Source organism: Zonotrichia albicollis, chromosome 3, assembly GCF_047830755.1.
Source record: "Zonotrichia albicollis isolate bZonAlb1 chromosome 3, bZonAlb1.hap1, whole genome shotgun sequence".
Classification (NCBI taxonomy): domain Eukaryota; kingdom Metazoa; phylum Chordata; class Aves; order Passeriformes; family Passerellidae; genus Zonotrichia; species Zonotrichia albicollis.
This window is the reverse complement of record NC_133821.1, coordinates 35,845,125-35,870,778: the sequence shown is the minus strand read 5'-3', so window position 1 is coordinate 35,870,778 and position 25,654 is coordinate 35,845,125. Positions and strand designations below refer to the sequence as shown.

The window sequence follows — 25,654 nt, the reverse complement described above, 5'->3', positions numbered from 1 at the left end:
ATTCCTGTGATTTGAGTATATTCATGGAGCTAGTCCATGAAAGTGATCCACTTGCTTGAGGCTCAAATGATGGAGCACGTACAGCCAGCTCCCCTGTAACAGATAGCATGCCATTTGTTAACTGCATTTCAAGTCTGCAGCGGTGCAGACTATAATCTTCTTTAAAATATCTCAGGGAGTGCTTTTACTTGGAAAGATAGGGGAAAAAAATTTCTTCCTTTGGAAGTAACACTGCATGCATCTTTCTTTTATGGCAGGGCATGGGGCAAGATGAGGTATACATAAAGTGGTGGATGTTTACAAAATTAACATCACCTCTTAAATCTTTGTGATGTCTGGGGCTGTGAAAACTTCCTAGTTTTCTAAAAAGCACTTCATATTCAAACTAAAGAAACTGTTCTGATGAAAAAACCCCAAAAACCAGATTTTTATAGGCAAAATTTTACTGTCTCTGTAATGCCAGAATTATTCATTTACAAATAAGAATATTTAGAAAAGTAAAAAGTGATAAGGACCCAAGTAGCAATTTAATTAAATTTTGTAAATAGGACAGAAGGAACTCTTTCTGGATATCTCACCCCCAGTACTCCAAAACCAAGCAAAACCAAAAGAAAAATCAAAACCTAGAACATCCTTTCTAAGTTATTTAGTAATTTCAGCACATATTTCATTTTAGGAAAAGATTAAGAGAATATAATTAAATTACCTAGTAAACGTCAGAAAATTAATCAGGAGAAAAACTCACAGTACTGTCTCAAAATCTACTTGCTGTTTATTTAGGACAACACAGTTCTCACAGCAGAGTAGCAGAATGATCCACAATGGAATGTTGACACTGTATGTTTTGCAAGAAGGTTTCTCCCCCCCTGGTGAATCCAGAGACATCCAAGAAGGCAAACCTCATAAAAATATCCAACAATACCTAACACATTCTTTTCCCCTCTTGCTATTTTATAAAGCAAAATTGACTAGGTCATAGGTTCCTATGTCCCAGTCGGCTGACATGCAGCAAAATATTCCTGGCCCTAAAAGCTTTAGTGGGAGAACGAGTCTGTCTGTTCCCCTCCTCCTCCCCCATTTCCTCAGCTTGACTGCTAAGGGTCCATTAGCCTCAAACAAGTCAAAAGAGAAGAGTTTCATGACTCTTATATTATTATTATAAAAGCAATTCAAGAATGCTTCACTTTCACTCAGCTTCATTGAAAGATACAGGCTATATTTTACATCACTTTTTTTGTAAAATGTCAGAATTGAAAGTTGTCTGAAGACCACACTATGAGTTTTAACTCTGTTTTTCTCATCTTGGCTCAGTTGAGAAGCATTCAGACGTCTCTAACTCCATTAACTACATGGCTGTTAAAGGAGGAGGATTTTGGTTCATGTTAGACCATACGCCCTTTCAGTTTTCCTTTACTCCATCAGAGAAGCTGAGATCTGCCAGCACCTTACAGCCTTATTGGGCAATATTGCTATTTGGACTGTTATCTTTCCCTGAGAAAATATTCCACATTTTATGACACTGCCCATTAGAAGCTCTCTAGAGCACCACTATGGTATTTAAGAGACAAGAAACATTTTGCTGAATAACAGTCACTGCTGTTGAGTAACTATGTAGGAAAAACATTACAGTTTATCTAGCATTCAAAGAACAAAAACTTCAGGGTTAATAGTTTTACCTCAATAGGTTATCCATCTTAAAGAACTCCTTATGGGCACAAGCTCTGAGCAGGGATGCCAATGCTGACTCTCAGATCACCTTATTTTTTACAGGAAATTTAAGGAAATCATTAACAAGCAATGAGGTTATAACAGATGATCGCTTTGGTTGAGAATACCAGAGATTTTACAGCCTGTTTAAAACCTAGGTGGGAAATGCCTCAAAATGATTTTGCGCAATCTAATCATGAGATAAGCTGCAGAGGGCTGACTTCTTACTCTAGTAGTACAGAGTATATGGGAGAGGAATAGGAGTAGGGTTCCTCATCTCCTGTAGCCTGCAGTTGTGGCTGCAGTAGTTCTCTATTGTTCCACATCAGAGGAAAGCTTTCATTTCCATGTACCAGCTTCTGCAAACAAATCATACTTCTGTAAGGTGTTTAAACTCATACCACAGAGTCAAATCTTCAGGTACATTAAAATGTGATTTGCAGTTTTTCAGCTGATGATTGATTAATGAATACCTTCTGATTACAACTTTCTGGTAAAACATGAACAAAACCAAACCAGAATACTAGGAAACCTTGCAAGATATTCCTATCTAAAAATCCTCTAATTCTATATAAGCATAATTTTCTCTAAATGTAGCTAAGCAAAAAAAAAAAAAAAAAAAAAACAAACCAAAAAAAAAACCCAAAAGCAAACCGGTATGAAATGGGGAAAAATGTGTATCTACTCTTTCAGCATACTTTATTTATAAAGTGTTTATAGCACAGGTCAGCTCAGAGGTGCACGTAGAGATCAGTGTGAAACATGCAGAGGCATCTATTTTTAAAGCTGTTGGGGACCACAGAAATATCTCACATATTTCCATCTGGAATTGTTTTTAGAAATGCCATCTAGAGGGGAAATGCAGAAACCTGCTGTCAAAAAATAAACAGCATCTTTATGAAGGCAATTAATTCTTCAAATGCAGTTCAATCTGTGAACTGCTGGTAAACAAATGGGGTGACTGCCAGTATAAATATTTATTTGGGAATAGAGGCAGCCTCAAAACAAGCAAAAGTTTGTCCCAAGCAATTGGTGTGCATGTGCTTCAGGGAAGAAGCATGAATGGCTCTGGCTCTGCTCCTCAGAGTTCTACATGAGAATTCCAAATAGACAGAGGCATTTTAAAGACTTCAGTGTTATTAACAGTTCAGTGAATAGATTATCATGACTTTTTTTAATTCCTCCAGTGACAGTTGGTATAAGTTGTTATTAAAGCAAATAAAGGCCAGAAAGCCTTTTGATCTGCATTACTTATACTAGAAGATCCACTAAATGAGGCTAGTACTGCATAGAGAGAATGCAAATATTAGTTACCAACCAGCAGCTACAGCCATTTCACATTTTACAAATCTTAAATTTTTAAAAAGCTTTTTTTCTAATAAGGGAAGATCTAAGGAAATAATTAAATATTCTTTGTTCATGGGACAACTTTAGAAAGAGTTAAAGTTTTATTAGAAAAATATTGCCATAATTTTGAAATTGTAAATCCAAGAAGGAGAACATAAGAAAGGCTTTTCCTCTGAATTAAATTCAAGCAAAATTTAATTGCTTTAATTACAGGTAAATTCAATTATGGGATATAACATACAAACAAAAAGGTAAAATGTAGCCTTCTGAAAGGAAATAAGCTGGACTATGAATATGGATTGATTTTCTTTTATTATAATTTTATTTTTTATTTTCTTTCTTTCCTTCCATGTGGTCTGTTCTGGACCAACTGACAAGGGAAATAAGATGCACTCTGACTATGGAATAGCAGGGAGCTCTCACCCTGAGTGTTACTGAAACTACCTTTTACCTGAAACATTAGAAATCACGTGGTCTCAAAGCTGAAATGTTCAGCTGGGTAATATTTAGTACCTGTGGTCACAGCACAGGTGATCTGTGCTGATCTGACAGCAGTGATATCCATTGCACCACTGGATACTCCCATCTGGTAAGTTACACCCAGATACAAAGCTCTCAATAAAGAGCTTGATACTGAGAGGTGCTGAGTCTATGGATAGTGCAGAACCTGCGGTGCTGTTACAGCTGAGGTCAAAACCCATAAATTTTTTCTCCAGTTTCTGAAACAACTACTGAATCTTTTGAACACATAAAACTTGCTGAGAAACAAGTCTGCTCCACAAAATCTGAATGCAGTATCAGAATAAATTAGTATTAGAGATAAAGTTAGCTACTTCAAAATACAAAGGATGAGTATGGAGGACATAACCTTCAAGCACTTCAGTCTCTGTCTATGTCACATATTTTTTCAATCTCTTCACAATATTTTATTTCTCCTGCAAATGAGATCCAGCTATTATCTGGAATTTAGCTACTTCTCACTGTCCTTGTCTCACTTGGAAGCTCACTTGAAAGACAAGATAATTATCACAGAAGATAACAAAAATGAATGCCCTTTCAAAAAGAATAAGATTTTTGAAAAAGGTTTTACTATGATGAGGGACTGAAGAAAGGGCCACATCTATCTGACATGTCTGGTGCTATCTGCTATGCCTGATAATTCAGTTATTGGTTGCTGATATAACATACAGCCTTGGCTTTCCTATTTTAGAACTGTGAATTCTCAAAAACACTGCAGAAGAGAAAAATACAATTAAATACATGACATTCACAGATAGCAGGTTCAGTCTCTATAGGTTTATTTTCTATGAGAGTAAAAACCAAAGAGAAGCTTAGTTTGGGTTTTTTTTTTTTTCCTTCTTTTTTAAATACCTAGAGTTTTACAACATCCTGTTCCTAAGAAATTAATGCCTAAGTAGCAAAACTTTGCCATTCTCTATAACAAAAATCTCAAATAGTTATTTGCAGTGTTCCGAATCAGGGACGGAAAGAAAAAGACAACAAAACTTTTTCCAGGACCAGAAGATATTCTGCTGTGGACTGAATCTGAATGTTGGTTGTCACTGAACCTGACCTTCAAACATATGTGCAGCACATATCTGCTCCTTGACCTGTTCCATTCCATGTACTGACTCTCCCAAGTGACTGACAGGGGAAAGCAACAGGAGTCCTTGGTAAATATTGGTGGTTAAGCAGCTAAAGGAAAACTATAAAAAGTTAAGTCTCTTTAACTGACAGACTCTCTGAACTGACAAGGTATTTCCAGTCAATAAAACTGCTGTGATTTTTTAAATAGGTGTGAGATACAACTGTGAATATTTCAAAAGGAATAAATACTTTCAGACCTCAGAAGTTACAAGCCATTGTGGTGGTTATTTTTAAATATAAATTAAATGTAAGTCCATGAAATTACTTGTTATGAAGAACAAATGATTTTGATAAGCATTTTTTGACAGAAAAATCTATCTACTGTCATTTCTAAACAGAACAAAAACACTGAGAGAGGAATATTAGCAATAGCAACCTCCTCCTCACAAAGTCACTTCATAACATTTGATGAGAATTAACAAGAAACAACCTCCCAAACATAGCAGGAAAACTCTATTGTAAGATTTTCCTTTGAGAAAATACCATTCAAATCAAGAGTTTAATGACATTAGGTTACAAATCTCACAAACAAATTTTTTTTAAGTCATAGATTTAGGAAAAAATGTCAAAATTTATAATAGATATACTAAGCAACCAAAGATTTGCTCCTATTACAAAAGTTCCTATGACATTTTTTATTTCAAGGTAAAGTTGAAACTATTTCCTTTTTTTAATCTATCTGCTGTTCAGAAAGACACATCCCTCTAATTTTTAAAAAGTATTTTTGGAAAATAGTAAAACACTGTCAATTATAGAACAGACTATCTTACGTAGGAATACAGAAAATATTGCTCATGTGTTCCTTGCTTTTATCATCTTTAGATCTCTACAGGGAGAAGGAAGGTAATATTGAAAAAATTGTGAGGGTTAATTTGGATACTGCAGCATGTGCTGTGTTGATTTTTGCCTTGTATTTAAATTACATTATTATTTTGTTCAAAAGCTCTCATTTCAGTGATATTAGGCATGTAACAACTGAGATAGATGTCTTCATCTAATCCTGGTGTATCCATGTTTTGTTGTAGATCATAAGGATAAGGATACCTTCTAGCTCTAGGCTATGTTAATGTAATACTGTTGAATTACTATACAGAAAGTCTAATAGAAGAAGTTCAAGAAAAAATACAAATGTTAAATCCTGACCAAAGTTCTGAAGAGGGATGGAAATGAGAAATTTTGGAGCTTTCCTCTAGCACAGCACAAAAAAAAAAAAAAATTTCCAAAACTTTCCCCTCCTGGTGTTTTAATAAAATACTTCTGTAAAGTTCCAGGGAAAAACATTTGGTCAGAGAGGCTCACTATTTTGCCTGCACCTAAAAAAATGTCTGTGACATCAATGACTTTTTTCCTATTATACTGATATCTCCAAAACCCATCCCATGCCTAACACAGCTCCTTCTGAGGTACCTGAAGGTTGCGTTGCTCTCTTTAAAGAGAAAACCAGAATCTCCACATCATGTAGAGCACATGCCACTACAAAGAGGTTGCTATTTATTGTTATCTCCAAGAGCAGCCACATAAATTTCACTAGTGCTAAATGATAACAGTGCTACCACTCATCTGTATTGCCTGGCAAGCTACAAATCTGACATTTTTTAGTCCTTTTAATGACTGGCCTCTTAAATAATGAGGAGTAATAGTTTGATGACAACCATTGTGCAAGTTCAAACAGTGAATAGAAACTTGCATGACCCACAAGAGAGGAAGGATCAGAATCACACCTGGTCTCAATATGTTCAAGTATTAGAGATTTGCACTCACTCACACTGGGTCTAGAGGCTAAATTTGCAAATCGCTCCCCAATGGAAGAAAACTGTGTTTGTTACCTGCCTCTCAGAGTATGTTCTTTAACACTTGTCCCTAAAATGGAAAGAGACATTAAAGCAACATGGCTACTTTTTATTCTACTAGCAACATGGCTACTTTTTATTCTACTCTTCACCATTCTAAAACAGAAGTCGTGCTTTTACCTGAAACAAAGTGTGGCAATAGAATGGAATTGAAATAAGGGCATAAACAGGTTTTCCTTCTATTTTAGAAATTAAAATGTCAAGAACAAATGGAACTGAAAGAACTTCAAGAGAATCAAAACCTTCCAAGTGTTCTTAAATATACTTGAAGAAAGACAGATTTCTAGGAGAAATTCTGCCCTTCCTTCCACAACAAGGACAGAAAAATTATCTCTTCATACTTCCTCTTTATAGTTTCACAAGTCATTTGTCAATTTTCTAAAAAAGTGTTTATCTAACAGCATCATTAATCCACATCCTAAGAGTCTTATTCACATCTCGAATGTTCCCCCATTCTGTCCCCAGAATCGTTAAGACCTATTTTTTTTAAATTGGATTTTCTTTTCCACAAAATATGTTTATACATTGAGATAGCGCTATGTCTATATGTTCAATAAGTAAATGACAGTGGTTACACAATGGCCTGACCCAAGTGACAGGGTCAAAATTCTGGGTACATCCATAGGGTAACTCACAGTCACCCTTCCACCTCACATGCTTCCCATAGAGCTGAAGAACAGGAGGAATATGGTTCTAAACTTATAAAGTTATAGAAACAATTACAAACAAAACAAACTCTTCCTGTACATACTCCTGTGTAGAGCAGGTAACATGACATGAGGAGCTAACTTAGGGTTTAAGTGTTTATCTAAACCTTAAGTGAGCAGGAAGTTTTCTAACAGCTCATTATCATTATATATGTAGTGTAATAACTTTTTCTTTGAAATAGCCTTCCTACAAAGGAGTCATTTACTACTATCATCTTGAGAGAACAGCATTTAGGTAAATCCATTTGTGATAGATTCACCAATCAGCACATTTTTCTTAAACATCCAGAGTGTTTGACCTGCTGTAATCTAACTTAGGTGAAACAAAATATTGTGCCAGTTTCAAGAAACTTCTTAAGTGTTTTTATAGAACACTCTTAGAGAAGATGTCATATAAAAATTAAACGTTTCTGAACATATCTCAGAAAACCTCACAAAAAAAAGAAAATTATGTTTGTGGTTTTTTCTTTTTCAATTTGAGATATGGTACAATTTTCTGTGGTTATAAGAGTTGAAAGTGACAACTCAATGCAAAAATTCCTTAAATTGTTTTTTTATGCTTTACAGTCCGATGTTTAGAGAAGCAAAGGTAAACTGGCTCAGTAACTCAGCAAGTTGGTGCATGAAAGTTATAATTGCTTTTCCTGGGCCTTAAATCAGGAGCAAACAGCATAGGATTTAATAAAAAACCAGGAAGTAGAACTTCTAGCTATTGATTCACAAGCTACTTATTTATAGCTTCCTATCCAAGAAAAACAATAAATGCTACTGTGCACCATGATTTCAGAAATTTTTGTATTTTCTCAAGAAAACACAAAGTTGTAACTTTTTAATTGAGAGAGAGCTATGTCACTGTATATTGGCTTTTATTGCAGTAAATAAGAATGTTATATAATTTCTTGTTTGATTGTATATCATGCACTTCAGAAGTAATAAACACACTCCTTTTGTCTGGAAAGGGCAGTGTCTTGAACTGTGAATGAAAAAAACCACTTTCATGGGAACTTAACTGCAATAGAAGAATGAAGGACAAACCAGAACTAGAGAGGAGATTAAAATGCACTTTAACTCAAGCAAAAGCTGAGAAGGGAGTATTCAATAACATGACATCATGGCATAATCTAGAAATACTGATAAACTCATAGCAAAAACAAGACACACATTGTGAAGAAGAAACTTAGTCTGCCCAAAAGTTAAGCAGATTCTTTCAAGTTGATAAAAAACAAAAGGAATATAACTGAATTTCAATAACTGTTTTCAATCTCCTTCTAGAAAGGAGATTAATCTTTAAGGGCATCAATTAAGAAAATTCATGAGAACAAGTGACAGACTCCCAAATAATACAGCTCTAAATCAGCTTCACCTCCATACCTGACAATCCTGAGAAAGTAAGGCAAGGAGCTCTCTGAATCATTTATATATACTTTTAGACATTTTGGGATGCTTCCAATAGGCAATCTCCACAAATATTGTAAAAACTGAAACTCTAACTTATTCCAAGTTAACAAGTGTGTCACTTGCCCAGGAAGACCAGATTCCTGAAGGTATGGACAAGTTAAAGACTAAATTTAATTAATGGCACTTGGTCCACAGCTTTATCACATCTTGGTAAATAAGCCTTCTTTTACTTTTTGGAGAAAGATCAATGTGTGTGAAAGGCTGAAGGAAACATTTCTTGCAGCTATAGTTACCACGTCTAACTTCAACAGCGCCTGTCTTCTGATGAGACCAACAAAAAATAACAGTGAACTAAAAAAGTTTAGTCTTTCTCCCTTCTTTTACCAGCTGATTGGCTGTTCAGCATTTTTTATAAACCCTACTCAGGTAACAGAAAACAGTAGCATGTTCTGACTATAGAAGATTTGGAGTCTCTGACCTCAGTGAGGTCAAGATGTCGCTCCTATATTCCATTTAAAAAGACAATTCCTTTTACAAAGCCTTGAACCAGAACACCCTCAAGTCTTTCCACTGTTTCTGATTCACTAATCTTTTTTTCCCTCTATCACAACTAGCAATGCTTCATTGTATACAGTATCAAAATGGGGGAAGAGGTGAGACACACATGGACAGACACCTCCACAAGAGACAAAGAAAAAGTCACATCCTGAGGAAACCTCTTCTTTGTTTTCCTTTCATCTGTGCTCCCTAAGAAACAGCATAAGAGCACAATGGAATAAAAATCAGAACAACAAATAAAAGCTCCACAGTGACATCTATTCCTCAGATGACAGTAGATGTTAACTACTTAACACAGATGGATACCACTACAGTACCATGTGAACAGTAGTTGTTTACTTGTTTTCTGAATTCCAGGCTTCAGCTTTGGCATTTACTATTTTGTTTGCTATATTACCTTGTCTATTCTGCAATTCCCAGCAAAATTACCCTTCACCTAATATGTATGTTTGTTTTCTTGTGTTGTTGTTCCATTATGTCTGAAATCATGAATCAACAGATCCTGCCTGACAAACTTGTTGAGACAAATGCTACTTTGCAGTGACTTGAAGGCAAATATCTCTATTTTCCCTAATTTACTGTCAAACCAGGAGGAAAAAAAAATCTGAACTCTATTCAAAAGGCAATGATTTACACCATCCTAAACAGTACTCTTCTTCTGTATATGAAACCACTGTAATTTATAATGTCTGTGCATCCAAAATATCAAATTGACATGACAAATAGCAAGATTTTCCCAATTAAGAGAAAAAATAATTACTTTTACTTGATTCCTTCTCTCATCTGGAGGTGATATGAACAGTAGTACCTCAGTTTGCTGTTCAGTGCCTTGGAAAGTTGTTCTTATTCTCACTTCAAATGAAAAATTAATTTTGGGGAGTTCTGCCTAGATATTACAGGTAACAAAAAGTCTTGATGAAGCTTTGTATAGTACAGATTAATTTAACATTACAAACAGCTTAGTATTAGGTTTCAGGGTAGAAAATTCAATTCTCTCTGAGAGGATGCACCCTAGATGCATTCTTTCCACTCTACCTTCAGCTTTCTCTCCCAGTCCTAAGCAGCTGTAGTAATTACAATAATTCCACATTCCTAGATGCTGGACAATTAGCTTAAGCAACAAAACTTCATCTGGGCCAAGTTTTCTCTAGATGAAGAGGAAGATCTTTAATTGCAACAGAAATAAAATGGACCTTAAAGAAGAAGAAAATATATATATCAATTTCATGCAATGGATTTCCTCTGAACTGTCTCTGTAGCATAGAATTAGGTACCAAGGGCATAAAAAGAAACAGAAAAGGCAGAAACATTCATCAACTTTCCTAATGCCACTTTATACAGCTGTTTACTTAATTCCTATGAATTCTCTTCAGTCTCTTCGTTTTCCACACATGTTCTCCAGGAAGTTTAGGAATGTATTTGCCCTACAAGCTGACAAGAAAAAGCTTACTGTGCACAACACTGATGTGGGCCCAGCCCCACAACAGCTACCTCACTAACATCTGGGAACTCTGCAAGAAGGCTCAGCTTCCAAAACTGTTTGTACAGAGGAGAGATTTCCATATAAAAAGGCCTATAAAAAAGGCAGATTTACAATTCCCTGTTTGGAAGAGCATTGGATAGTCTCATGTGTTTCAAAGCCAGCACAGTTCGTTCAGGTCAGGACTTGCTGCAATACAGAGCACTACGAGCAGCAATGTGTTTTATTTTCACCTGAAAAGCACTCAGAGGTCGTTAATTTCTTTCTTGTCCCTTTTTAGTCTCCATTTAAAACTGTGAACCTTCTTGCTGAATATTCCACACACACAAGAACAAATGTACAAGTGAGAAAGGATACTTTTCCTGACAGAGAAATCAGGGTCAATCTCAACCAAGAAGATTCCATGAAACTGTGAAGGCCCCATAAGTGGATCACAGGGGTCTGAGCAAGCCCTGTTCTTACTGTGACTTACACTGAGAGTATTTGGCCTCATGAGTCAGTGCAATTTGACTCCAAAATGTCCTTACTAGAGTAAGGTCATATGGGACTAAGTTAAGCATTTTGAATCCCTTCATAATAGACAGTATTTGGGACTAATTATTCCTGTTTTCCTGAGGAGCTTTCAGCCACTTTTAAGACAAAATCTAAAACCTAGTATTTTGAGGAGGTTTAGAATGCAACCCCAACCTACTGAAAGGCTTACAGGAAAAATCTTTCTATCAATGGCACTGTCACTGCCATGGGAACATACTGCATCTGTCAGTGCAAACCCCTGACACCAGATTTAACCTCCTACACAAATACACATTGCAACTACTGTTTTGCCAGACAAGACATAGCTATCCAGCTAGCAAAAGAAAAACATTTTGTCTTTTAATTGCTTTCTGTACAAACTGCTTAATTAGAGTTTTGTTTTGTAATTTGGTAATGAAAGCAAACAAAACTATTTGTAATCCAAAAAAAACCCCCAAACAGATTAACATCAAAGCAGACATGTAGGAAATAGTTGGATGGAGGAGGTGGGAAGGTAGAGTTTTAAAGTGTTTTTCATTCATGGCATTACTCAGTCATAAGCTCTGTTCAGCCTGTTCTGAAAAGAGCCTAAGATACACTCACAATCACTTTTTTTTTTTTTTTTTTGGAAGATGCAGCACAAGTTTCTAAGGTCATAAAATCTCACAGTACACTTCAAATTTTCCCTCTCACTACAGTCAGTGACAACACTCAGAGCTGGATCCAATCTGAAAGCCAGAGCCACTCTTCAGATGTACAAAAAGCCTGGTTAAGGTCGGTGGCAGAGGTCCACAAGGTAGGAGGGTGCTGGGGAGCACCTTGTGAGCTGAGTGCTCAGAGAAGCAGCATGACTGAGCCCAACACATCTAAAATGGTGCCCAAAAGGGCCAGTCACAGCGTGACATGAGCTCCAAAGACCTGCCCTGCAGCATGGGTGCACCTCATGGATGCAGCCCGGCCACCAGCTCCAGCCGCCATCGCCAACAAGGCACTCAGCCCTGCTGCAGGAAAGGTTACCACTGATCATCTTGGAAAACCACTTTATTCTTGCCCCCATAATGAAATATTCCAGTAAATGGCCTGTTTAACTATTTCCAGACTGACATGCCTGCTCAATATTTTATTACTTAGGCAATTCCACCGTGAAAGCAGAGATTGCATTTCACTAGCAACACCAGTTGCCAAAGCAGCACATTAACGCCCTTCTCAGGAGAAAAAAGTGCAAAATGCAGACATTCACTTTGCAGTAAGAAGAGAACAAACCAAATTGAACTGAAATATGTTCATTTTAAACATCACCAGTGAACAGTGAACAGTTTTATTGGTATGAAACTGGAATGACACTTCCAAAGGCTGAATAAGCACTGAGCACATTTACATATGTGAAATGTAACCACATGTGACTTCAAATAAACTCTGTTGGTTATGAGAAAACTTCATACTTCATTGTTTAGAAAACATGACTTAAGTTTTCTAACCATTCTTGGCACTGGGAGCCAGGAGAGAAGTGAGAAGAGATAAGAGGTGTTTTACAAAAGACAACTTTTAGGTTCTTTTTGACTTCTGATTGTACCTGAATAACCATAATATGATGAAAATTGTAAAACAAATTGCTTATCTGGCTTTACTGCTTATGATGTGATTCTCTGCGTAACATTTTTTGCAGTCATGGGTTAACAGCTGGAAACAACACAAATATTATCTTTGTATAAGGCCAACCATGGGCATAAGTGGAAAGGATGAGAATTATACCATATGTCCATTTTCTGTTTACTCGGGTCTTTTTCTCCCTAATAACTTCCTTACACCTTGTTTGCTAAGTAGAAAATAATGAAAACACAGAGTACACTGCCTTCTAGAGAATAATAATATATAAAATTGTACCTTATGTCTCCAGTGATCTCACTGGTGTCAGCATTGATCTCACAGAAGCAGGGAACGGGCTGAGCAAAACACCTAAAATAAATTTAAAGAGAATAATTAAAAAATTATGTTGTTGCAATAGACTTAAGACCTACAGTGGCAAAATATGAACTGGAATTTCCTTTCACTTTTACAGAAATATATCTGATGCAAATGGCAAAATGGAGACTTATCCACATTTTGTGGCACTACTACAGAAACAATTACCTTAGGCACACAAGGGCAAACCATTAAATTATCCAAAAAGAAGGAGAGACAAGTGTGACAAGAAGCTATTTTTTGTCTTTTGAAAAGATTTTTTTTGGAGAAGAAAACTGAAGAGCACAGAGGAAATGTTATTTACAAAAAACCACTTGATTTTGCAAATCTCATTAATAAAAACTCAAATACCTCAGAGTGGTGAGAAATTCCATTTTGTCAAATAGCTATTTCTACTACTGATTTTTCATTAAAAAACATAAAAACTGTGAACTGAAAACCAAGACAACAGGAAAGAAGTAGGATGGGATTAGGTCTGTTATTGAAATGCTAAATTAATTCTCCATCCAGATGTACAGCATTTTCATCACTGAAGGAGGACCTTTCTCATATTGTAATATATGAAAGTGCAGGACCATTACTGAAGAAATCCTATGGTTTTGTGAGGGCTGTGGGACCAAGCTATGACAAGAGAGCTCTAAATCAAAATAAATTAAAAAAAATAAAAAGTAAGTCAGAAAGAGTCTGGTCTATTGAAGTGAATAACAGAAATTGTACAGGATTTTTTGAAAAATTACTAATAGTGTTTTAAAATGCTCCTAGTATGATGATGTAGGTAACATGGGTATTGCTTACCCTCTCTCCAAACTCTCACTGGTCTTCTTTGGAACATCTGAAGATTAAACTAGACCTTGCCAATTCCTACCAAGTTATTTGGCTTGATACACGAAATGGTGGTAGAATACTGACTTATGCACTGATTTGCTCAAAACAACATTCCCAAAGAACTGAATACATAAATAAAGGGCAAAGGTGCCGCCAGAGACACACAACCAACCAACCAACCTAGAGGCCACATGGAAGAAATATTTTCCAGTGTTCCTGTAGCAGTGTTGCATGTCTCCCTTTTTAACAAGGAGAATTAGAGACAGAAAAATGAGAAAATTTGATGGGAGATTCCATTTTGCTACTCAAAAACTTGACACTGAAAATTTGGAAATTTCAGTGAGGAAAACATGATACTGAAGCCTATTTACAATTTATCAAAATTAACCTAAAACAAGAAACAATTATTTAATTGTCAAAGCCAAAGGACAGGGTGATTCAGCCTAATGTCCTTAGTGAGAGACACCTCACAGCAAAGAGCAAGCTATGTGGACAAAGCAGGGGTAACTGCTGGAAAAACAGCACCAATGCTTATGCACATCAAGGAAACACAGTGGTACTTTCAATCTTTAAACGCTCAGATTCCTAATTTTAATCATCATCACTTCCATAGTAAACAGTGCTTCAGGCATGGAGGTGTTTGCTGAAGGCAGTGGGAGGGTGGGGAAATGGCCTCCTGGATAATACCCTCCAGATAGCTATTGTTCCAGCTTCCAGAAACTGCAGGCTATTTGTGATTAGATGTTGATAAACGAAATGTAGATGTCTAAAATAATTACTTTAACCCACAATCAGTTGCAGTAAAAGAGGAAGTGTGTTAATGACCTTAGAATAATGAAGTTGTTACCACAAAAAATACTTACTAATAGGACTACAAATCTAATAGTCTTCACTCTATTCACAAGGGAGCATTATTTACCAGAGACCAAACTAGGGTTTGGCTTAGAATTTTATTATTGTGGAAAGCAATTCAGTAAGAACACAGGGTCAGGAACTGGAGTTTCACATCACATCCACAAAAAACTGTGGCACAAAGCACATCATCTGTCTTTAACTGAGATCCTGAAATTATTTCAATCAATAGGCAGTGTGACTTACGTGCTGCAGTGTGAGCCTGTGTGACTAAATAGCGAATTAAATAATGGTTTGCTTCTGAAAAGGCACCACCTATGGTCACACCCATAAAAATATTGATTTCAGCTACACAGGCCTATGCTGAAAAAAAAAGACATAGCTCTTAATTATAAGATAAATTTCTCATATTTTGAAGGATTTCTTCAGTTTGTATGCAGTACGAGAGAATGGGTTTACAATGATATAAAAGGGAGTAATGTGGCAAGGCAATGGTAGGACAGTGGCAGCTCAAATATTTCAGCTCCTTGTTCTTAAAAAAAAGTATCTGTGGTAGTTAGCAAACTGCTGGAAGGCTTCAGAGGAATGAGAAAAAACAACAGAAAATTTTTAAAACTATCACTTGCTGTTTTCTCAACTGAATAGTGTAGGAAAATATATAGATAACTTAAACTATCTCCACTTTTCACATCAGATTGAATTACCACAATGTAAATTCCTACTGTTAAATTTTGTTATGAATGTAAACTTTCTTTTGCAGATCAGCATCTACATTAACCACATGGTCTTAAAAACCAAATGGAGTGGCTAAGCTGATCATTATTAACCAAGCTTACATTTGTTGATCTCTACTGTTGCTGACTAGATGAGGCGCCAATTTAGCAGCAACAGATCCCTTTGTCTGTGCTGATGGATCAAAGGTCAGACTAACTCCAACCATGTGGAGCCTAATGATAGCTAGGGGAGACCTATGATGAATATAAAAATAGAACTAAAGATAAAGGCTTTAATCACAAGTGACAAATGACATTTTTGATGTGTCAAGTTCAATATTAATTATTTTCAGCTGCTCTGCTTTTTCTTTTGTCTTAAGGAAACTACAGCAATTTGCTGACATGCCTGGAAAAGTTCAGGTGCAAAATGACCTCAGTTCAGTTTGCAGATTTACAGGAAACCATACACTATCCTTGGAGCATTTAAGTACTATGGCCTGTGGAAATACTTCAGCTTGTTAAAAAATATAAGTCAGGAGATGATAGTGCTCTCTTCCCAGTTTTAAAATGAGCTAAATCTTCTTTATTGTGGACATATACACAACCGTGGACAGTGCTCTCCCAGCAGAGAATCAACAATTGTCTGGAGAAACAACATCTGTAATTAAATAACTTTCCAATAAGTTAAAAACATTACCGGAGTGGGAACTTCTTTTCCACTTTTCCAAAGATGGTGTCCCTTCAAAACAGCCAGCGCCATCCATTCCAGTATGAAAAAGACATCTATGTTTTTGTGATTTCTGTCACTTTAGAAAACCACTGCCTACTCTAAGGTTTTATAAACCATCTTTTATTCATGGAGGAAAGCTAATTAGGCTGTCAAAATGAACATTTCTAGAAATCCTTCAATAAGTAGGAGTAAAAATTAATTACTGTAGTGGTTTAAAAGACAATTGAGAAGTGCAGCTTGACAGATCCTAAGCTAGAAGTTTTTCTTCCTTGGCCTTTAAGCTGAGGAGTAAACAACACTATGGTCATTTAAGAGAAATAATTATATTTAATCTGCTTACCACATGTGATGAACTAATAGGAAAATGAGTTAGGCAAGAACACAGTGGTATTTCAAATACCAAGTTATCTGAAGAATCAGTAAAAGATTTCCCTAAATTCAACACAAACCAACCCAAAAGAGATGGTGCTCATCACAGGTGAACTCTGAAAATACTGATATCTGCCTTTGATTACTCACAAGGGATCAGTTAAATTATAAATATCTGAGATCACTGCTTTTCCTGATTGCTGGAAACAACAGTAGTATGAAACAGAAGAACTCATGCCAAACAAAAAAAATCAAAACTAAAAAGAACACAAAAGAAGAATAAAAAGTTTTTTAAAGTGAGATGAAAAGAAAAATATAAAATAAACCTCTAAATTTAAGAACAATTAGTTGAATTAAGTTTTGTGGCAGAGATCTACCAGCAAAAGCAGATAGCAGCACCATGAAAGCCATTGTACTAAGGAGGAGGCCAAAAGAGAGAATCATTCTGTTGAGACATGGTCAAAATGAGACAAATGGAAGGCCCCAGTGAGTCAGCCTGAAATGCAGCTATTTATTTTCTTCTGCTAAAAAGTTATTATTTCTGGAGATAAGGAAGCATTTCATAAAGCAGAAGAAAGAAGCCCAGTCCATCTATGTCACTAGGGAAAATTATTGCAATCCTTCATCTCAACCAATAGCTTCCAGCAGTGGCTGCAGATGTTATCAATGAAAGAAAGGATGGAAATAGGAGATCCATATGAACATCTTTGAGCCATTAAGCAGAAGGACCATGTTTAAGCTCAAACTCTCTGCTTTCTGGCTAACAGCTAAACACCATCACTGCAGTGGCTAATGAAGTGGCAGACAGGGAAAGGATTTCTGGCATGCCAAGGCAGATGAAAGCAGCTGCACCACAGGATCAGAGGCAGCTGATATCCAGCCTATCTGCTATCCAGCAAGGCCTGGCAGCCCCAGACTGCAAGCGGTCCTAGTGAAGACAGGGAGCAACTCAGGGTCTCCAGCAAAGCTGCACCAAAGGTCCATAAAAAAAACAATTTATGTGCACATTACTGTGATCATGTCCTCTGCTACTGGGCTTTTTGGTTTGGGTTTTTTGGGGGATACCTTTTATGAAAGAGTTTATAAATGGGGAAAATTAGATTAATAAATACCAGTGATTCTAATGATATTTATAAAAGTTAATGTTTGAAGCTTCAGCTCACTATTTATTACTTTAAATTGAAGCCCAGTGTTTCTCATAGTCCATCAAGTTATGTCTAAAGGGGTTACACAGAAGTAAGGGAGATACTCCAGCTGATGAAAAGACAATCACAACACTATTCTCTGGCTTACTACACTGATTGATTCCACTACTGACCTGAGAAAAACCTACACGTATTCACAACACGATAGGGTATAAATTTTTTCTTCGTCTGTATTCAAAAGCAATCAAAGCAAATGAGCTTTTTCTCAGTGGTGCCTGAGTGACATTCATGGAGAGAAAGCTTGGAGTTATGAACTGGCTATAAATGACTCACCACGCTTTACTGCATTAATGTATGCATGTTTTCAGGGGCTGACCTTTGGGCTGACCTGTCAGAGGTATAGCAAAGCCATCATCCACTGACAGGCCTTTACTGAGGGAGAAAAATCTTTGTAATAGCACAGAGGAATTTACTAATCTGACATCTAGTTTAGCAGATTAATCATGGATTTTCTTTGATCATGCCTTGCAACAATGTGCAGCAAGTCAAACCAATCAACAATCATTAATTAAAAAGAACAATGAAGAGCAGAGGCTATTTAGTTGTGAATGGCACACACTGACTGAATATTATGAGTTCCCAGATGAAAGCAACATTTCCTAAATGACATAGATCAGTACTAGATAAGTTTCAAGATAGCTGGGCCATGTAAGAAGGAACCCTGAAAGAATGTTATCAGAGTCTAAAGAAAAGAGCAAAATTAAACTGGAAAGCTGACTTAGGACTTGCATGAACCAAAGCCCTGCTCTGGGATTCCTGCAATCATTATAAACACCAGTGCAAGCTCTGCAGTGGTACTCATGCATTGCCTGCAAACACTGAGGATTGAAAATTCTGATCTCATAAAACAGATAAATATAGAACAGTGTGACCCTATCAATCTGTCTCAGCCTTCCTTCATCTTAGGTGGTGCTTAAACAACAGGGGTGTATCTTGAATGTGTAGACCCTGATAGTTAGCTGGTGCAACCTCATTTTTGTGTCGAAGTTGGGAGATTTAATATTTCTTTGCACAACCAGAACTTTGATCTTGTATGCTCTGACACTGAATTTTTGATTTCTTTTATTAAGTAATACAGAAAGTTGACCACTTTGTTGAAAACTTGTTACTCTTACAACAGCAGACTCAAAGTAGCGCCTGGTTCTACCTTTGTGATTGTAAACCAGGCCTGTGTTCCTACCTGCATGACACTATAAAGAATGACTAAGCTTTAATTATTCTGGGAAATTAAGTGAGTATAAAGCAAAAGTGAAATGCTTAAGGGCACCTTGTTTTAATAGAACAAAGTATAAGGAAGTTACAGGTGTGTACCGGCTTAAAATTTTATTACCTAAATAATTGCATAATTATACAGTGGGAAAATTTTTTGATGCAAAAAAAAACACCTCTTTAATGTTTGCACAGTTTCTTGTTCTGTTCTAATATTAAATGAGATATTTATGGCCAAACTTAAGCAGATCTTGTAGAAGATTAAAATATTTCTTATTAACAGTAATCAAGGTTTTCCTTAAAGCTCCTTGTCACCAAAGGTTGCAGAGGTGACTGGTGAATTCCTCCCGAGTTTTGGAGCAATGAAGCAGCCTGGTAGGTGGGGGGCATTCTGGCACTGTCAAGGCTGCAAGCCAAAACCCAAAAGCAGTAATGAGGCTAACAAAGAGGAAATTTATAATGGTCCTCATCTCTCCAGACAGCAGAGAAAGGGCTAATAGAGCCAGTAATCAAACAAAAACCAACAATGAGAGGCACATTTCAATAATGTGGCTATTTATGACTTATCTTAAACCACACAGCAGAATGTTCACCAACTACAATTTTCAAATAAGGTTTGTCATTTTACAGAGAGATGTGCTGCAGCTGAAACAGAAGGTCTTGGCTCCTTGTGTCAGCCCATATATATGCAAGCTTGTTTCACCTGTGTTAGGCAGAAGATCCAAGCAGATGATACATACCTATCCCTGAAAAATCTAAGAGTCTCTGTCTAATTTTGATGCCATTTCTACAGCTATTCTGTGAAATGGGTAGAATGTCATTAGCCTACACTTGTCCATGGTTCCTTTATCCAAGTACAGCTTCCAGGTATCAAGAAATTAAAACAGATTTTTCTTTTAATTGACCATAATTTGTCAGTTTTGATTTTTACTTCTTAAACCTGAAAAGTGAATGCACATTTTTTGCCTAATGAGGCTTAACCAGAGTGAGCTTTACATATATATATATATATAAAAAATTCTGGATTTACTCTGGATTTTTTAAAAAAATCTGTTTTTTCCTTCCATTGTACTTAAGAAAAAAGTCACTAATGTGAGCTATAAGTTAAAAAATAATCTCTGACCATAATCAGAGCAATTCTACTGCATTTATATTACAAAATCATCTCTTCACGTGGGACACCTGCTCATGTTTCCTAATGTGGGTATCTAACTTCAGATCCTGTACCTAACCATCAATAAAAAAAGATAGAAGAGGTACCCAAATACATGTAATGAGGGCTAGATCAGCTAAGGCACGCCTGTCTCTGTAGCTGTTAATATACAAAGCAGCAGCACATCCAAGCACCCTTGTCTCCTCTTCCCATCCTAAATACCTACTCACACTTCTTTCCAACTGGTCCTACTGAAAATAACCTCTGGTGTGAAACCAGGTGGGAGTGCAAATGCATGTCCTTAGCTCCAGGGCAGAATACCAAAATCCGATGTCTTCAAAACTCATTACCATAATTCCTTCAGGGCAAAAAGAATGTGTCTATTCTTGGAAAGTGATTTCATAAGAAATGTTTATTTCATGAAGGAATCAAGCAGTATAGGAGTCAAGCTGTAAACTGTGCAGTTTCCTACTTGCCTTTGAGATCACTGACAAATACAGTCCAAAGCATAGATGGATGAAGTTGATACAAGCAGTTTAAATGAAAGAAGAAAATTTCAGACTGGGATGTATTTAGAGCTATAAAATACAGTATTTCTGCAATGGAGACTACCTATAGCATAACTACCCTGTTGGTTTCAGTCACAAGGTATGAGAAAGTAGAGGTGCCCAATGAGACTGCTGTGATCACTGCTGACAAATGTGCCAAAACTCAGAGAGGGTTCTCTCTTAAATTCAGCTGCAGGTCTGGCTGCACCTTGCTGCTTTTGCTATGGCTAGCACAGAGCAGAGATGGACAATGGGAAATTTTTTGTGGTCTGGCAAGCAGCTAATTTCATGAACATTCCCCTCTACCTGAAATTGTAATTGTTGACTTGAAAAATAAATTTCATTTTTTGCTAGAGTAGCTGTAAGAGACCTTTCCTAATACAATATTTTTCACCCACATGAAGATCCAGGTTAATTTCTTTCATGTCAAGATTTAGTTTTATTCATAACAATAAATAGTTGTGTTTTAATGAATTTACACAGGGTAAGGTTTTTGTCCAGACTCAACACACAATGAATAAAATTTGTTCCCATTGGAATTCTATTATTGTTTCCTAAACTGCAGTTTGAATAAAGCTTAATAATGCATGTTCACCTGAAATTCAGCAGCCACTGTTATGAAAACCATTTTCTTACTTTGGAAGGTTTTTGTAAATAGTCTGTATTTTTTTTGTGGAACTAGATATGCAGTTCTGAAACTCTGAAATTGAAATGGATTGAAAGGTTATTAGCTGTGCTTACAAGGAAGATGCCTGTGAGGGTTCTCAAGCTCAGAAATAGATGTTGAAAATGATACCTGATATGCATATTTCAGGAAACGGTATTCAAAGGAACAAACCCAATAATTAAGATAGAAAAAAAATTGCATTTCTCTAAGTTACTTAGCAATTTCTTCAACCATCCCAGCAGTGTTTGAAGCATATCATTAGAGATGTAATTCCTCATAATATACCTAGAAAAATAGTAACAGTTCTCTGAGGAGAAGTAAGGGAAGTTAATAAGATGAGCTGGAATGAGAGTAATTATAGAGTAAGGCAGAAAATAGATTTAGAACTCAAAAGCATATAAGAAGCTAATATATCCTAATGCATCAGTCTTAGCTGGAGAAGCCTAAATTGCACATAGCAATGATTCATTTGAGACATTATCCTAAATGAAGGTTTCTAGAACTTCTCTATGCTACCATGTGAATATAAAGACCACTGCGATATAAAGACAAAATGTATTCTTGTATTTCTCTTCACATGACAGCAGTTCTTTTAGTAAAATGAGTCAAATGAAGGTTGTTCAGTAGAAGAGATTTTTATTTGGCTATGTGAGACCTTCAGAAACTTTTAAATCAAATTTTGCAGAATATTAGACCCAGGATAATGCAAACCCTACAAACAGATATTTTGTAGAGGAAGGACAACATTAAGCACTCGCTCTCTCTTTGACCAAAAGGATATTAGAGAAAGATTCAGATTTTATGTTTAGGGGAATGAAAGCTTTTTCTTGCTCTCTGAGGAAGAATAAGAGTTTCATATTTAGGGAGGCAGGAAAGGAAAAAAAATCTTAAAATGCAGCACTGTAAATACAGGGAAAGACATGGTGCCTCTAACACCCAGGTTCTGGGCTTGACAAATGAAGGCATCCTTCCAGACCTATGTCCCTAGCTGATACAAAATTTTCATTTGCAAAAAAAATAAAACCACCGTTGCAGAAACACGTGAGATGATGAAGTTGCTAAGGGACCTGTAGAAGCTTGGTTCCAGTGTTAAAATTACGTAATACAGAGCTGACTTTGAAAACATTTATCACATGATTGTGAAATCTATCACATGAGTCTTACCTCTGCATTCAATTACGTACTGTATGAGCCTGCAAATGCTTGTAAAAAACCCAATTTCTGACATTATGCAGAAAAATGATGCATTCATTTCCAAATAATTGAAAAGGACAAAAAGCAAAAGTCTGATTTTACGTTTACAGCTAATGTCACAGAAGCCCTTTACATCATATATGTGTAATCAATGTGAATGAAAAATCATTACACTTATGGCAATTTATCATCTCCCTGCTTAGCTTAAAAAACTAATTTCCTCTCCCCATCAGCTTGGCCTGGCCAATGGTGTTGGGCAAGAAAAGCCTTTTTGGTACTTTTGGACACATGTTCCTACTGAGTTTACATGGAAACCCTACAGTACAGTATATTCAGGTGCCTATGGTTTCTCAGTAAAAAAAAAACAAAACAAAGCAGAAAACACTGTCTATTTAATCTCTAAACCATCTAGCTATGAAATCAAAATGAAATAATTTCACTGTGTGTGAAACTGCCCTGGTTAAAGAGACTGTAAAACAGAGAGCAATCTGAGGTGCAATTTTCCATTGCACATGTTTTTCAAAGATAAACATCTGATCAGAACAGTTTGCTATTGGTAAGTGAAAATAAGAACCAGAACTAATAGAGTAGCTGCCAGCAGCTTCCAGATCATTAACTATTGTTTATTTCTCCTCATGTTCAGACATCAGACTGCAGTGATGGAAGATACAGTCATTAATTTGGGAGTCCTTTCAAGATGCTCCTATAAACACTGAATCAGGATACTGGCAAGCTGCCTATGAAAACTTGCTGCCAAGAAGCTTTTTTTCTTCTTTTGAGTAGTAATTTTTATTGCTGCTATTATTTTCTGCCTTCTACTTGCTGCAATAGACCAACTATGGCTAGGTCATCAGAGTTTATATAAGAACTGACTTTTTTTACTTTTTTCTGCAGTTACAAATGGTTTATGCATTTGCCATAAAAAACTCTTTTTAAAAGTTGCATCATAAAGCATGGATAACTCTATTCCTTACCTATCTCATTGCAGCCAAAGAGAAAAATTTAACTTTTCCTTACTGAGAGGCCTATTAAAGTGAGCTATCTGAAATAATTAATCTGCAAGATTTCACAGAATGTATGTCTGCCCTCCCTCACAATCTCATATTTATAGTTCATCTTAATTCAAAAAATAATTTTAAAAATTAAATAAAATAATTTTTCTCTCTGACAATATTTCGATAGGAAAATAGTGAAAATGCAGTAATATAACGATAAATTCCTGTAAATAACATATTAAGCATGAACTACTACTATGATTGTAAAGGATATATTTGAAATATAGGATTTCCATATTCTTGCAAATAATTTCATTCTCCTGGACAAGCCCAGAGCCAATGGCTCAGAACTGCTACTGTCCAGGACTAAAATACTTCATACCTTCTGTTAGTCTGAATGCTTGTCAGAACTTTCAGGGTTTTATGATTATAATGTAATACTTAGTTGGTGCATGAAAGCATCAGAAAACCAAGAATTTATTCTGAATCTTACTACAATATGGATGCTGCATTTCATGCATCATGAAGCTATTGCTAATTAATGCAGATGGTGACAGGCTAAGACAAATCCTAATAACAGCTGGTAGACTCTCCTGAAGAACCAAAAATTGTACAGATCATTTGAAGTTTACACAATAATTTTATGGCATCATTGATTGCTTCAAATACTGTGCATCACTGTCAAAGGGAACATCTGATATGAGAACAGTTTGTCCAGCCAGAAGAGGGATAATTAACATAAATACAGAATTCTATTCCTGAGTTAAAGAATCTTATAGTATATGCCACACAATGTTGAGGAAGTCAAAGTTAATGGCTTTAAACGTTAAAATATTATATCTTTCTTCTGACTTAGAAATAATCAAGAGGAACAATCCTCCACTGTTGTTTTGGCCTGGACATAACACAATAAAATGTGGAATACAAGACAGAATGAGTAAATTCCTTTATAATAGTGAGATTAATTTTAAATTTCCTTTATAAAACCATAGTTATGTCTTCACAGTCTATTTCTGGATCAATAAACAAAGAAGAAACCAAGTTTCTGATCTGATAACTGTGTTTTTATTGAAAAAGTATGAATTAGGAAATAGAAGCCTTTAAACACTCAAAAATACTCTAGGTTAGGAATGTCCAGCCCTATTAATCCTACATACCACATCCTAAACCCCAAGAACTTTACATAATACATACTTGATACCACAAATAACTCAGTGGATAGGCAGCTCAAAGAGCTGTTCCTCTGCCAGGAACAGCAATGCCTCTGTCACAATTCCTCCATTTCACTGCAGGATGGGAATGAGCTACAGCACCAGTAGGCTCGAGGGTCTCTTGGACCTACACCCTGCACAGGTCAGGATGAACACTTCCTCAGGGAGCAGGTCCAGGACAGGCAGCAGCTCAGCCCACAGAGTGACTGCACCCCACAGCTGCCTGGAGCTAGCTGAGAGTGAGCTTCATCCCAAGAGCTTCTCTAAAGGTTACCCTGCTTTCCCTCCTCATCTTCCTCTTCAAGGGAACTTGCTTTCAGGAACACAGAAGTCTTTGAGGAATGATCTTGAAGCTGTGGTCAAACTAATTAAAGGTTCTTTAACTGTGAATAAGAATCATGCAGTTTGACCACATTAATGGCACCTATTCCTCTGGTTCTCCCATAATTTCCCCTGTCATTAGTCCTAAAAAGTGTTCTTTGTGTGAGTTACAAACCAGAATTTGCAGCCCTAACTGATCCTGCATTTACAGAGCATGCAAGGCAATGCATGCTTTATCAGGCTCCAGTCCAGACTCAGACTGGGACAGGAGGGCCTGAAGGATGCAAGGAACATGCAGCCCACCAGGGCACTTGCAGGATGGCTGCACAATGAACAGAAATGCACTGGGAACCCAGGACAGCAAGAACAAACTCCATGTGTTCATGTGTGAGGAGAAAGGGTATTGCAGCAAAAGTTAAGCTAGGAGATCATGAGAGGATATTGCTGTTTCCTAGCATTGATCTCTGAAAGACTTAAGTATCTTGTATGGATC

General features: G+C 36.4%; 1 long non-coding RNA gene across 1 annotated transcript in view; it reads right to left on the bottom strand.

Annotated features, from left to right (window-relative positions):
* Nucleotides 1-25,654, bottom strand: part of LOC113458757 (uncharacterized) — a 296,303-nt gene that overhangs the window by 228,822 nt on the left and 41,827 nt on the right. The window contains exon 2 of the long non-coding RNA XR_012579468.1: nt 13,092-13,163. This is a non-coding gene — a long non-coding RNA (uncharacterized LOC113458757). The remainder of the gene's footprint in view (nt 1-13,091; nt 13,164-25,654) is intronic.